We start from the raw sequence: 15,174 nt of genomic DNA, 5'->3' as shown, positions 1-15,174 counted from the left end.
TGCTTTATCTTGGCCAGGTCACAGTTGTAAATGAGTTCAATAGTTCAATAAAGGTGATCTGGCCTGGCCTACCTAGTTCAATAAAGGTGAAATAAAAAAAAGATTCAATGGACCTGGAGAGCTCCACTGTACCTCGATGGTAGACTTCTGGGATGTTGTCAGTTTCCTTATGGGATGCTTTACAATACACTGAGTTGTCCAATATCAGGATATCCCAGATCTAGATTTCCCAGGTCTAGATATCCCAGGTCTAAATATCCCAGATCTAGATTTCCCAGGTCTATATTTACCAGGTCTATATTTACCAGGTCTAGATATACCAGGTCTAGATTTCCCAGGTCTAGATTTACCAGGTCTAGATATACCAGGTCTAGATATACCAGGTCTAGATTTCCCAGGTCTAGATTTGCCAGGTCTAGATATACCAGGTCTAGATTTCCCAGGTCTAGATTTCCCAGGTCTAGATATACCAGGTCTAGATATACCAGGTCTAGATTTCCTAGGTCTAGATTTCCCAGGTCTAGATATACCAAATCAAAATCAAATCAAATCAAATTTTAATTGTCACATACACATGGTTAGCAGATGTTAATGCGAGTGTAGCGAAATGCTTGTGCTTCTAGTTCCAACAATGCAGTAATAACCAACAAGTAATCTAGCTAACAATTCCAAAACTACTACCTTACGAGAGCCTCTGGAGAGCCTTACGGTTGTGGGCGGAGCAGTTGCCGTACCAGGCGGTGATACAGCCCGACAGGATGCCCTCGATTGTGCATCTGTAGAAGTTTGTGAGTGCTTTTGGTGACAAGCCGAATTTCTTCAGCCTCCTGAGGTTGAAGAGGCGCTGTTGCGCCTTCTTCACGATGCTGTCTGTGTGGGTGGACCAATTCAGTTTGTCTGTGATGTGTACGCCGAGGAACTTAAAACTTACTACCCTCTCCACTACTGTTCCATCAATGTGGATAGGGGGGTGTTCCCTCTGCTGTTTCCTGAAGTCCACAATCATCTCCTTAGTTTTGTTGACGTTGAGTGTGAGGTTATTTTCCTGACACCACACTCCGAGGGCCCTCACCTCCTCCCTGTAGGCCGTCTCGTCGTTGTTGGTAATCAAGCCTACCACTGTTGTGTCATCCGCAAACTTGATGATTGAGTTGGAGGCGTGCGTGGCCATGCAGTCGTGGGTGAACAGGGAGTACAGGAGAGGGCTCAGAACGCACCCTTGTTGGGCCCCAGTGTTGAGGATCAGCGGGGTGTAAATGTTGTTGCCTACCCTCACCACCTGGGGGCGGCCCGTCAGGAAGTCCAGTACCCAGTTGCACAGGGCGGGGTTGAGACCCAGGGTCTCGAGCTTGATGACGTGCTTGGAGGGCACTATGGTGTTAAATGCCGAGCTGTAGTCGATGAACAGCATTCTCACATAGGTATTCCTCTTGTCCAGATGGGTTAGGGCAGTGTGCAGTGTGTTTGAGATTGCATCGTCTGTGGACCTATTTGGGCGGTAAGCAAATTGGAGTGGGTCTAGAGTGTCAGGTAGGGTGGAGGTGATATGGTCCTTGACTAGTCTCTCAAAGCACTTCATGATGACGGAAGTGAGTGCTACGGGGCGGTAGTCGTTTAGCTCAGTTACCTTAGCTTTCTTGGGAACAGGAACAATGGTGGCCCTCTTGAAGCATGTGGGAACAACAGACTGGGATAGGGATTGATTGAATATGTCCATAAACACACCAGCCAGCTGGTCTGCGCATGCTCTGAGGGCGCGGCTGGGGATGCCGTCTGGGCCTGCAGCCTTGCGAGGGTTGACACGTTTAAATGTTTTCCTCACGTCGGCTGCAGTGAAGGAGAGTCCGCATGTTTTAGTTGCGGGCCGTGTCAGTGGCACTGTATTGTCCTCAAAGCGGGCAAAAAAGTTATTTAGTCTGCCTGGGAGCAAGACATCCTGGTCCGTGACTGGGCTGGTTTTCTTTTTGTAATCCGTGATTGACTGTAGACCCTGCCACATACCTCTTGTGTCTGAGCCGTTGAATTGAGATTCTACTTTGTCTCTATACTGACGCTTAGCTTGTTTGATTGCCTTGCGGAGGGAATAGTAACACTGTTTGTATTCGGTCATGTTTCCGGTCACCTTGCCCTGATTAAAAGCAGTGGTTCGGGCTTTCCGTTTCACGCGAATGCTGCCATCAATCCACGGTTTCTGGTTTGGGAATGATTTAATCGTTGCTATGGGAACGACATCTTCAACGCACGTTCTAATGAACTCGCTCACCGAATCAGCGTATTCGTCAATGTTGTTGTCTGACGCAATACGAAACATATCCCAGGTCTAGATATACCAGGTCTATATTTCCCAGGCCTAGATACACCAGGTCTAGATTTACCAGGTCTAGATATACCAGGTCTAGATTTCCCAGGTCTATATTTACCAGGTCTAGATATACCAGGTCTAGATATACCAGGTCTAGATTTCCCAGGTCTAGATTTACCAGGTCTATATATACCAGGACTAGATATACCAGGTCTAGATTTCCCAGGTCTAGATTTACCAGGTCTAGATATACCAGGTCTAGATATACCAGGTCTAGAGTTCCCAGGTCTAGATTTCCCAGGTCTAGATATACCAGGTCTAGATATACCAGGTGTACATATACCAGGTCTAGATTTCCCAGGTCTAGATTTCCCAGGTCTAGATTTACCAGGTCCAGATATCCCAGATCTAGATTTCCCAGATCTAGATAACTTGAGTTTCACATTTACTGAAGTAAACATCTGTAAAGCAATAAGGAAGCCTGAATACAGGAATCTGATATGGAGCTTCACATTTTCTGAAGTAATTTAACAAAACAGGAAATAGTGGAGTATACTACAGTATGCACATGACCAAGACAGGAAATAGTGGAATATACTACAGTATGCACATGACCAAGAAAGGAAATAGTGGAGTATACTACAGTATGCACATGACCAAGACAGGAAATAGTGGAGTATATTACAGTATGCACATGACCAAGACAGGAAATAGTGGAGTATACTACAGTATGCACATGACCAAGACAGGAAATAGTAGAATATACTACAGTATGCACATGACCAAGACAGGAAATAGTGGAGTATACTACAGTATGCAAATGACCAAGACAGGAAATAGTGGAGTATACTACAGTATGCACATGACCAAGACATGAAATAGTGGAGTATACTACAGTATGCACATGACCAAGACAGGAAATAGTGGAGTATACTACAGTATGCACATGACCAAGACAGGAAATAGTGGAGAAGGAAATATGCTACAGTATGCACATGACCAAGACAGGAAATAGTGGAGTATACTACAGTATGCACATGACCAAGACAGGAAATAGTGTATACTACAGTATGCACATGACCAAGACAGGAAATAGTATGTATGCACATGACCAAGACAGGAAATAGTGGACATGATGCCAAGACAAGACAGGAAATAGTGGAGTATACTACAGTATGCACATGACCAAGACAGACAGGAAATAGTGGAGTATACTACAGTATGCACATGACCAAGACAGGGAATAGTGGAGTATACTACAGTATGCACATGACCAAGACAGGAAATAGTGGAGTATACTACAGTATGCACAGTATACTACATGCACATGACCAAGACAGGAAATAGTGGAGTATACTACAGTATGCACATGACCAAGACAGGAAATAGTGGAGTATATTACAGTATGCACATGACCAAGACAGGAAATAGTGGAGTATACTACAGTATGCACATGACCAAGACAGGAAATAGTAGAATATACTACAGTATGCACATGACCAAGACATACAGTATACACATGCACCAAGACAGGAAATAGTGGAGTATACTACAGTATGCACATGACCAAGACAGGAAATAGTGGAGTATATTACAGTATGCACATGACCAAGACAGGAAATAGTGGAGTATACTACAGTATGCACATGACCAAGACAGGAAATAGTAGAATATACTACAGTATGCACATGACCAAGACAGACAGGAAATAGTGACCAAGACAGGAAATAGTGGAGTATACTACAGTATGCAAATGACCAAGACAGGAAATAGTGGAGTATACTACAGTATGCACATGACCAAGACATGAAATAGTGGAGTATACTACAGCATGCACATGACCAAGACAGGAAATAGTGGAGTATACTACAGTATGCACATGACCAAGACAGGAAATAGTAGAATATGCACATGACCAAGACAGGAAATAGTGGAGTATGCACATGACCAAGACAGGAAATAGTAGAATATACTACAGTATGCACATGACCAAGACAGGGAAATAGTGGAGTATACTACAGTATGCACATGACCAAGACAGGAAATAGTGGAGTATACTACAGTATGCACATGACCAAGACAGGAAATAGTGGAGTATACTACAGTATGCACATGCAAGACATGACCAAGACAGGAAATAGTGGAGTATACTACAGTATGCACATGACCAAGACATGAAATAGTGGAGTATATTACAGTATGCACATGACCAAGACAGGAAATAGTGGAGTATACTACAGTATGCACATGACCAAGACATGAAATAGTGGAGTATATTACAGTATGCACATGACCAAGACAGGAAATAGTGGAGTATACTACAGTATGCACATGACCAAGACAGGAAATAGTGGAGTATACTACAGTATGCACATGACCAAGACAGGAAATAGTGGAGTATACTACAGTATGCACATGACCAAGACAGGAAATAGTAGAATATACTACAGTATGCACATGACCAAGACAGGAAATAGTGGAGTATACTACAGTATGCACATGACCAAGACAGGAAATAGTAGAATATACTACAGTATGCACATGACCAAGACAGGAAATAGTGGAGTATACTACAGTATGCACATGACCAAGACAGGAAATAGTGGAGTATACTACAGTATGCACATGACCAAGACAGGAAATAGTGGAGTATACTACAGTATGCACATGACCAAGACAGGAAATAGTGGAGTATACTACAGTATGCACATGACCAAGACAGGAAATAGTAGAATATACTACAGTATACACATGACCAAGACAGGAAATAGTGGAGTATACTACAGTATGCACATGACCAAGACAGGAAATAGTGGAGTATACTACAGTATGCACATGACCAAGACAGGGAATAGTAGAATATACTACAGTATGCACATGACCAAGACAGGAAATAGTGGAGTATACTACAGTATGCACATGACCAAGACAGGAAATAGTAGAATATACTACAGTATGCACATGACCAAGACAGGAAATAGTAGAATATACTACAGTATGCACATGACCAAGACAGGAAATAGTGGAGTATACTACAGTATGCACATGACCAAGACAGGAAATAGTAGAATATACTACAGACAGGAAATATGAATATACTACAGTATGCACATGACCAAGACAGGAAATAGTGGAGTATACTACAGTATGCACATGACCAAGACAGGAAATAGTGGAGTATACTACAGTATGCACATGACCAAGACAGGAAATAGTAGAATATACTACAGTATGCACATGACCAAGACAGGAAATAGTGGAGTATACTACAGTATGCACATGACCAAGACAGGAAATAGTAGAATATACTACAGTATGCACATGACCAAGACAGGAAATAGTAGAATATACTACAGTATGCACATGACCAAGACAGGAAATAGTGACCAAGACAGGAAATATACTACAGTATGCACATGACCAAGACAGGAAATAGTGGAGTATACTACAGTATGCACATGACCAAGACAGGAAATAGTGGAGTATACTACAGTATGCACATGACCAAGACAGGGAATAGTAGAATATACCAAGACAGTATGCACATGACCAAGACAGGAAATAGTGGAGTATACTGACCAAGACAGTATGCACATGACCAAGACAGGAAATAGTAGAATATACTACAGTATGCACATGACCAAGACAGGAAATAGTGGAGTATACTACAGTATGCACATGACCAAGACAGGAAATAGTGGAGTATACTACAGTATGCACATGACCAAGACAGGAAATAGTAGAATATACTACAGTATGCACATGACCAAGGGCACTCCATCCTTAAACGGGACATCAGTAGTTAACAGAAGCAGAACGTAACACATACAATATTACTGGAGTTGCAACACAGTTCATCAGTTACATGGTTAGCCTCTTCACAAATCACGCTATAAAACTTTGTCTGGATTATCCTGTCACGTTTAACAGTATACAACAGCATGGCAGTTCCTCCACATTTCTTCTTTAGATGCTTGTTAAAGTGTTTCCCCATAGTGTTATGAACATACCAGTGTACAGAGCTGAGCCAGATCATACTAACTACAGATAGACCTGTTCTGTGAGTGAAACACTGCTCCTGCACCAAACATAACAGTAGAAGAATCTGGTGTTAGGTTCAGAGGAGGGGGGGGGGGGCTGTGATATCGGTGTCTGTAGGGCTAAAGGGTGAACACAGGGTGTGGCTGGAGTCTCTGTGTGGAGTGAGGGGATATTATCGTCTCTCTCCCCCTCTATCTATCTCCCTATCTATGTGACCTGAGTGGTATTAGAGTCAGCAGGCAAAAGTCAAAAGTCAGCAGTCACAGTCAGCAGTCACAGTCTGTAGGCAGCAGCAGTCAGCAGCAGTCAGCAGCAGTTAGCAGCAGTCAGCAGCAGTCAGCAGCAGTCAGCAGCAGTCAGCAGCAGTTAGCAGCAGTCAGCAGCAGTCAGCAGCAGTCAGCAGCAGTTAGCAGCAGTCAGCAGCAGTCAGCAGCAGTTAGCAGCAGTCAGCAGCAGTTAGCAGCAGTCAGCAGCAGTCAGCAGCAGTTAGCAGCAGTCAGCAGCAGTTAGCAGCAGTCAGCAGCAGTCAGCAGCAGTTAGCAGCAGTCAGCAGTCACAGTCTGTAGGCAGCAGCAGTCAGCAGCAGTCAGCAGCAGTTAGCAGCAGTCAGCAGTCACAGTCTGTAGGCAGCAGCAGTCAGCAGCAGTTAGCAGCAGTCAGCAGCAGTCAGCAGCAGTCAGCAGCAGTTAGCAGTCACAGTCTGTAGGCAGCAGCAGTCAGCAGCAGTCAGCAGCAGTCAGCAGCAGTCACCAGCAGTTAGCAGCAGTTAGCAGTAGTCAGCAGCAGTTAGCAGCAGTCAGCAGCAGTTAGCAGCAGTTAGCAGCAGTCAGCAGCAGTTAGCAGCAGTCAGCAGCAGTTAGCAGCAGTTAGCAGCAGTCAGCAGCAGTTAGCAGCAGTCAGCAGTCACAGTCTGTAGGCAGCAGCAGTTAGCAGCAGTCAGCAGCAGTTAGCAGCAGTTAGCAGTCAGCAGCAGTTAGCAACAGTTAGCAGTCAGCAGCAGTTAGCAACAGTCAGCAGCAGTTAGCAACAGTCAGAGTCAGATGAAACTGACCAGAAGTCCCCACAATAATAGTAAAGGAACAAAAATGTGACCAACTGGGGACATTTTCTAGTCCCCACAAGGTCAAATGCTATTTCTAGGGGGTTTAGGGTTATAATTAGTGTTAGAATGATGTTAAGGGTTAGGGTTAGTTCTAGGGTTAGGTTAAGGTTAGGAGCTAGGGTTAGGAGCTAGGGTTAGTTTTATGGTTAGGAGCTAGTGTTAGGTGCTAGGGTTAGGAGCTAGGATTAGGTTAAGGTTAGGAGCTAGGGTTAGGAGATAGGGTTAGTTCTAGGGTTAGGAGCTAGGGTTAGGAGTTAGGGTTAGTTCTAGGGTTAGGAGCTAGGGTTAGGAGCCAGGGTTAGTTCTAGGGTTAGGAGCTAGGTTTAGTTCTAGGGTTAGGAGCTAGGGTTAGGAGCTAGGTTTAGTTCTAGGGTTAGGAGCTAGGGTTAGTTCTAGGGTTAGGAGCTAGGGTTAGTTCTAGGGTTAGGAGCTAGGGTTAGGAGCTAGGGTTAGGAGCTAGAGTTAGGAGCTAGGGTTAGTTCTAGGTTTAGGAGCTAGGGTTAGGAGCTAGGGTTAGGAGCTAGGGTTAAATCAAATCAAATCAATTAAATCATATCAAATCAAATCAAATTGTATTTGTCACAGACACATGGTTAACAGATGTTAATGCTTGTGCTTCTAGTTCCGACAATGCAGTAATAACCAACGAGTAATCTAACTAACAATTCCAAAACTACTAACTTATACACAAAAGTGTAAAGGGATAAAGAATATGTACATAAAGATATATGAATGAGTGATGGTACAGAGCGGCATAGGCAAGATGCAGTAGATGGTATCGAGTACAGTATATACATATGAGATGAGTATGTAAACAAAGTGGCATAGTTTAAAGTGGCTAGTGATACATGTATTACATACAGATGCAGTAGATGATATAGAGTACAGTATATACGTATACATATGAGATAAATAATGTAGGGTATGTAAACATTATATTAAGTAGCATTGTTTAAAGTGTCTAGTGATATATTTTACATCAATTCCCATCACTTCCCATTATTAGAGTGGCTGGAGTTGAGTCAGTGTGTTGGCAGCAGCCACTCAATGTTAGTGGTGGCTGTTTAACAGTCTGATGGCCTTGAGATAGAAGCTGTTTTTCAGTCTCTCGGTCCCAACTTTGATGCACCTGTACTGACCTCGCCTTCTGGATGATAGCGGGGTGAACAGGCAGTGGCTCGGGTGGTTGTTGTCCTTGATGATCTTTATGGCCTTCCTGTGACATCGGGTGGTGTAGGTGTCCTGGAGGGCAGGTAGTTTGCCCCCGGTGATGCGTTGTGCAGACCTCACTACCCTCTGAAGAGCCTTACGGTTGTGGGCGGAGCAGTTGCCGTACCAGGCGGTGATACAGCCCGACAGGATGCTCTCGATTGTGCATCTGTAGAAGTTTGTGAGTGCTTTTGGTGACAAGACGAATTTCTTCAGCCTCCTGAGATTGAAGAGGCGCTGCTGCGCCTTCTTCACAATGCTGTCTGTGTGGGTGGACCAATTCAGTGTGTCTGTGATGTGTACGCCGAGTAACTTAAAACTTACTACCCTCTCCACTACTGTTCCATCGATGTGGATAGAGGGGTGTTCCCTCTGTCGTTTCCTGAAGTCCACAATCATCTACTTAGTTTTGTTGACTTTGAGTGTGAGGTTATTTTCCTGATACCACACTCCGAGGGCCCTCACCTCCTCCCTGTAGGCCGTCTCGTCATTGTTGGTAATCAAGCCTACCTCTGTTGTGTCGTCTGCAAACTTGATGATTGTTGGAGGCGTGCGTGGCCACGCAGTCGTGGGTGAACAGGGAGTACAGGAGAGGGCCCAGAACGCACCCTTGTGGGGCCCCAGTGTTGAGGATCAGCGGGGTGGAGGTGTTGTTACCTACCCTCACCACCTGGGGGCGGCCCGTCAGGAAGTCCAGTACCCAGTTGCACAGGGCGGGGTCGAGACCCAGGGTCTCGAGCTTGATGACGAGCTTGGAGGGTACTATGGTGTTAAATGCTGAGCTGTAGTCGATGAACAGCATTCTCACATAGGTATTCCTCTTGTCCAGATGGGTTAGGGCAGTGTGCAGTGTGGTTGAGATTGCATCGTCTGTGGACCTATTTGGGCGGTGAGCAAATTGGAGTGGGTCTAGGGTGTCAGGTAGCGTGGAGGTGATATGGTCCTTGACTAGTCTCTCAAAGCACTTCATGATGACGGAAGTGAGTGCTACGTGCCCCGGCAGTCGTTTAGCTCAGTTACCTTAGCTTTCTTGGGAACAGGAACAATGGTGGCCCTCTTGAAGCATGTGGGAACAGCAGACTGGGATAGGGATTGATTGAATATGTCCGTAAACACACCAGCCAGCTGGTCTGCGCATGCTCTGAGGGCGCGGCTGGGGATGCCGTCTGGGCCTGCAGCCTTGCGAGGGTTAACACGTTTCAATGTTTTACTCACCTCGGCTGCAGTGAAGGAGAGTCTGCATGTTTTGGTTGCGGGCTGTGTCAGTGGCACTGTATTGTCCTCAAAGCGGGCAAAAATGTTATTTAGTCTGCCTGGGAGCAAGGCATCCTGTTCCGTGACTGGGCTGGTTTTCTTTTTGTAATCCGTGATTGACTGTAGACCCTGCCACATACCTCTTGTGTCTGAGCCGTTGAATTGCGACTCGACTTCGTCTCTATACTGACGCTTAGCTTGTTTGATTGCCTTGCGGAGGGAATAGCTACACTGTTTGTATTCGGTTATGTTTCCGGTCACCTTGCCCTGATTAAAAGCAGTGGTTTGCGCTTTCAGTTTCACGCAAATGCTGCCATCAATCCACGGTTTCTGGTTTGGGAATGTTTTAATCGTTGCTATGGGAACGACATCTTCAACGCACGTTCTAATGAACTCGCTCACCGAATCAGCGTATTCGTCAATGTTGTTGTTTGACGCAATATGAAACATATCCCAGTCCACATGATGGAAGCAGTCTTGGAGCGTGGAATCAGCCCTGGTTGCGCAATCGATATGCTGATACAATTTAGGGAGTCTTGTTTTCAGATTAGCCTTGTTAAAATCCCCAGCTATAATGAATGCAGCCTCAGGATATGTGGATTCCAGTTTGCAAAGCTTCAAATAAAGTTCGTTCAGAGCCATCGATGTGTCTGCTTGGGGGGGAATATATACGGCTGTGATTATAATCAAAGAGACTTCCCTTGGTAGATAATGTGGTCGACATTTGATTGTGAGGAATTCTAAATCAGGTGAACAGAAGGACTTGAGTTCCTGTACGTTGTTGTGACCACACCACGTCTCGTTAACCATAAAGCATACGCCCCCACCCCTCTTCTTACCAGAAAGATGTTTGTTTCTGTCGGCGCGATGCGCTGAGAAACCAGCTGGCTGCACCGACTCTGATAGCGTCTCTCCAGTGAGCCATGTTTCCGTGAAGCAAAGAACGTTACAGTCCTTGATGTCCCTCTGGAATGCTACCCTTGCCCGGATTTCATCAACCTTGTTGTCAAGAGACTGAACATTGGCGAGTAGTATGCTAGGGAGTGGCGCGCGATGTGCCCGTCTCCGGAGCCTAACCAGAAGACCGCTTCGTTTGCCTCTTTTACGACATCATTGTTTTGGGTCGCAGGCTTGGATCCATTCCGTTGTCCTGGGTGGAAGGCAGAACACAGGATCCGCTCCGGGAAAGTCATATTCTTGGTCGTACTGATGGTGAGTTGACGATGCTCTTATATTCAGTAATTCTTCTTGACTGTATGTAATGAAAGATTACCTGGGGCACCAATGTAAGAAATAACATGTAAAAAAACTAAAAAACTGCATAGTTTCCTAGGAACGCGAAGTGAGGTGGCCATCTCTGTCGGCGCCGGAAGTTCTAGGGTTAGAAGCTAGGGTTCGGAGCTAGGGTTAGTTCTAGGGTTAGGAGCTAGGGTTAGTTCTAGGGTTAGGAGCTAGGGTTAGGAGCTAGGGTTAGGAGCTAGGGTTAGTTCTAGGGTTAGGAGCTAAGGTTAGGAGCTATGGTTAGTTCTAGGGTTAGGAGCTAGGGTTAGGAGCTAGGGTTAGTTATCGGGTTATGAGCTAGAGTTAGGAGCTAGGGTTTGTTCTAGGGTTAGGAGCTAGGGTTCGTTCTCGGGTTAGGAGCTAGGGTTTGTTCTAGGGTTAGGAGCTAGGGTTAGGAGCAAGGGTTAGTTCTAGGGTTAGGAGCTAGGGTTAGTTCTATGGTTAGGATCTAAGGTTAGGAGCTAGGGTTAGTTCTAGGGTTAGGAGCTAGGGTTAGTTCTATGGTTAGGAGCTAAGGTTAGGAGCTAGGGTTAGTTCTAGGGTTAGTTCTAGGGTTAGGCGCTGGGGTTAGTTCTAGGGTTAGGAGCTAGGGTTAGGAGCTAGGGTTAGATCTAGGGTTAGGAGCTAGGGTTCAGAGCTAGGGTTAGGAGCTAGGGTTAGGAGCTAGGGTTAGGTTAAGGTTAGGAGCTAGTGTTAGGAGCTAGGGTTGGGAGCTAGGCTTAGTTCTAGGGTTATGTGCTAGGGTTAGGAGCTAGGGTTAGGAGCTAGGGTTAGTTCTAGGGTTAGGAGCTAGGGTTAGTTCTAGGGTTAGGAGCTAGGGTTAGTTCTAGAGTTAGGAGCTAGGGTTAGCAGCTAGGGTTAGTTATAGGGTTAGGAGCTAGGGTTAGGAGCTAGGGTTAGGAAATAGGGTTAGGAGCTAGGGTTAGGAGCTAGAGTTAGGAGCTGGTGTTAGGAGCTAGGGTTATTTCTAGGATTAGGAGCAAGCGTTAGGAGCTAGGGTTAGGAGCTAGGGTTAGGAGCTAGGGTTAGGAACTAGGGTTAGGAGCTAGGGTTAGTTCTAGGGTTAGGTTACGGTTAGGAGCTAGGGTTAGGAGCTAGGGTTAGGTTAAGGTTAGGAGCTAGGGTTAGGAACCAGGGTTAGTTCTAGGGTTAGGAGCTGGGGTTAGTTCTAGGGTTAGGAGCTAGGGTTAGTTCTAGGGTTAGGTTAAGGTTAGGAGCTAGGGTTAGGAGCTAGGGTTAGGACCTAGGGTTAGGTTAAGCTTAGGAGCTAGGGTTAGGAACCAGGGTTAGTTCTAGGGTTAGGAGCTGGGGTTAGTTCTAGGTTTAGGAGCTAGAGTTAGTTCTAGGGTTAGGTTAAGGTTAGGAGCTAGGGTTAGGAGCTAGGGTTAGGACCTAGGGTTAGGTTAAGGTTAGGAGCTAGGGTTAGGAACCAGGGTTAGTTCTAGGGTTAGGTTAAGGTTAGGAGCTAGGGTTAGGAACCAGGGTTAGTTCTAGGGTTAGGAGCTGGGGTTAGTTCTAGGGTTAGGAGCTAGGGTTAGTTCTAGGGTTAGGTTAAGGTTAGGAGCTAGGGTTAGGACCTAGGGTTAGGTTAAGGTTAGGAGCTAGGGTTAGGAGCTAGGTTTAGGAGCTAGGGTTAGGTTAAGGTTAGGAGCTAGAGTTAGGAGCTAGGGTTAGGAGCTAGGGTTAGGAGCTAGGGGATAGGAGCTAGGGTTAGGAGCTAGGTTTAGGAGCTAGGGTTAGGTTAAGGTTAGGAGCTAGGGTTAGGAGCTAGGGTTAGGAGCTAGGTTTAGGAACTAGGGTTAGGAGCTAGGGTTAGGAACTAGGGTTAGGGTTAAGGTTATGGTTAGGGTTTTGGGTTAAGGTTAGGGTAATGGTCAGAGTATCGGTTAGGGTTAAGTTTAGAGGTTCAGGAAAATGGGATTTTGAATGGGACTGAATTGTGTGTCCCCACAATGTTAGCTGTACAAGACTGTGTGTGTGTGTGTGTGTGTGTGTGTTTAAGATGCTGTATTGACGTGTGTGTGTTTGATCAAGAGTCAAACAAAATCATATTTCACTGACCGTGGTGTATACATGGCCTTGGGCTGTGTGTGTTATGACTTCAGGTTTGTTTGTGTGTGTGTGTGTGTGTGTGTGTGTGTGTGTGTGATGCTGTATTGACGTGTGTGTTTGAAGGATGTGGGAAAGAGTTCTTGAGTCAAACCAACTCATATTTCCCTGAACATGCTGATATTTACAGAGCATTTCCAAAGATTTCAGACCCCTTCACCTTTTCCATGTTTCGTTAAGTTACAGCCTTATTCTAAAATGGATTAAATCAAAAATGTCCAATTAAAGCCTAATGTTAGCTAGCTAACTCGCTAACTAGCTAACATTGAACATATTTGGTTAACCTTTTAACTAGCTATGCCAATCGGTTTGTATTGCTAGTACTCTATGGATTGGGTTATGTTTTATTGTTTAGCTAGCTAGCTACATGTATAAACAATAGATCCCAAGTTAAAGCTGACTGTTAGCTAGCTAGCTGACAACCCATCAAGTTAGCCAGGTGTGTCTGACGGTGATTACGGATAACTATTGTATAATAATGCAAACATATTTGTATCTGGAATTTGTCTTTCAGCATCAGTAGAACACACCTGACTCTCCTCCACCAGTCATACAAGGAGAATGGTCTAATGTCTCCCATCAGAAAGACCTGTAGAACACACCTGACTCTCCTCCACCAGTCATACAAGGAGAATGGTCTAATGTCTCCCATCAGAAAGACCAGTAGAACACACCTGTCCCTCCTCATACAAGGAGAATGGTCTAATGTCTCCCATCAGAAAGACCTGTAGAACACACCTGACTCTCCTCATACAAGGAGAATGGTCTAATGTCTCCCATCAGAAAGACCTGTAGAACACACCTGACTCTCCTCATACAAGGAGAATGGTCTAATGTCTCCCATCAGAAAGACCTGTAGAACACACCTGACTCTCCTCATACAAGGAGAATGGTCTAATGTCTCCCATCAGAAAGACCTGTAGAACACACCTGACTCTCCTCACCAGTCATACAAGGAGAATGGTCTAATGTCTCCCATCAGAAAGACCTGTAGAACACACCTGACTCTCCTCATACAAGGAGAATGGTCTAATGTCTCCCATCAGAAAGACCTGTAGAACACACCTGACTCTCCTCATACAAGGAGAATGGTCTAATGTTTCCCATCAGAAAGACCTGTAGAACACACCTGACTCTCCTCATACAAGGATAATGGTCTAATGTCTCCCATCAGAAAGACCTGTAGAACACACCTGTCCCTCCTCATACAAGGAGAATGGTCTAATGTCTCCCATCAGAAAGACCTGTAGAACACACCTGGCTCTCCTCATACAAGGAGAATGGTCTAATGTCTCCCATCAGAAAGACCTGTAGAACACACCTGAATCTCCTCCACCAGTCATACAAGGAGAATGGTCTAATGTCTCCCATCAGAAAGAGAGCTGGTCCAAGCAAGAGGTCAACAAGAGGACTTGCAGCGAGTGGTGAACTTCATCAACAACCACGCAGAGGATAATGTAATGGTGTTACCAGGACGCCACCCAGGACACAAACACTTTGGTGGAAAGCTGCTGACATCTCGTAACACAAGCAGCCGTGTGACGTCTCTACAAGGAATCGATGACAACACTTGGTATGTAAATCATAAACACATTTTCATTATTTAAGTGATCTCCAACATGATTGACACTACATTTATTGATCTCACATTATTTCTGTATATTCTAGAGGTACGTGTAGTCAGGCTGTCTTCCTTCAGGAGTCTGTGGAGAAAATGGCTGCCTCACATCTCCAGCACTAAGCCCAGGACAGACCTGTGCTGGCAGCGCCAGAGGAACCACTATCAGGTCTTCAGATCTGCCAATCTGCCAGAAGCTGTTAAGTCAGCCAAGCTGAAGAACCAAGAGCAGCATCTCCTGCTTGTTCAGAGTGAGCG

Source organism: Oncorhynchus tshawytscha, linkage group LG22 (assembly GCF_018296145.1).
Source record: "Oncorhynchus tshawytscha isolate Ot180627B linkage group LG22, Otsh_v2.0, whole genome shotgun sequence".
NCBI classification, from domain to species: domain Eukaryota; kingdom Metazoa; phylum Chordata; class Actinopteri; order Salmoniformes; family Salmonidae; genus Oncorhynchus; species Oncorhynchus tshawytscha.
The sequence above is the reverse complement of the archived record's forward strand: the minus strand, read 5'-3'. Positions refer to the sequence as shown.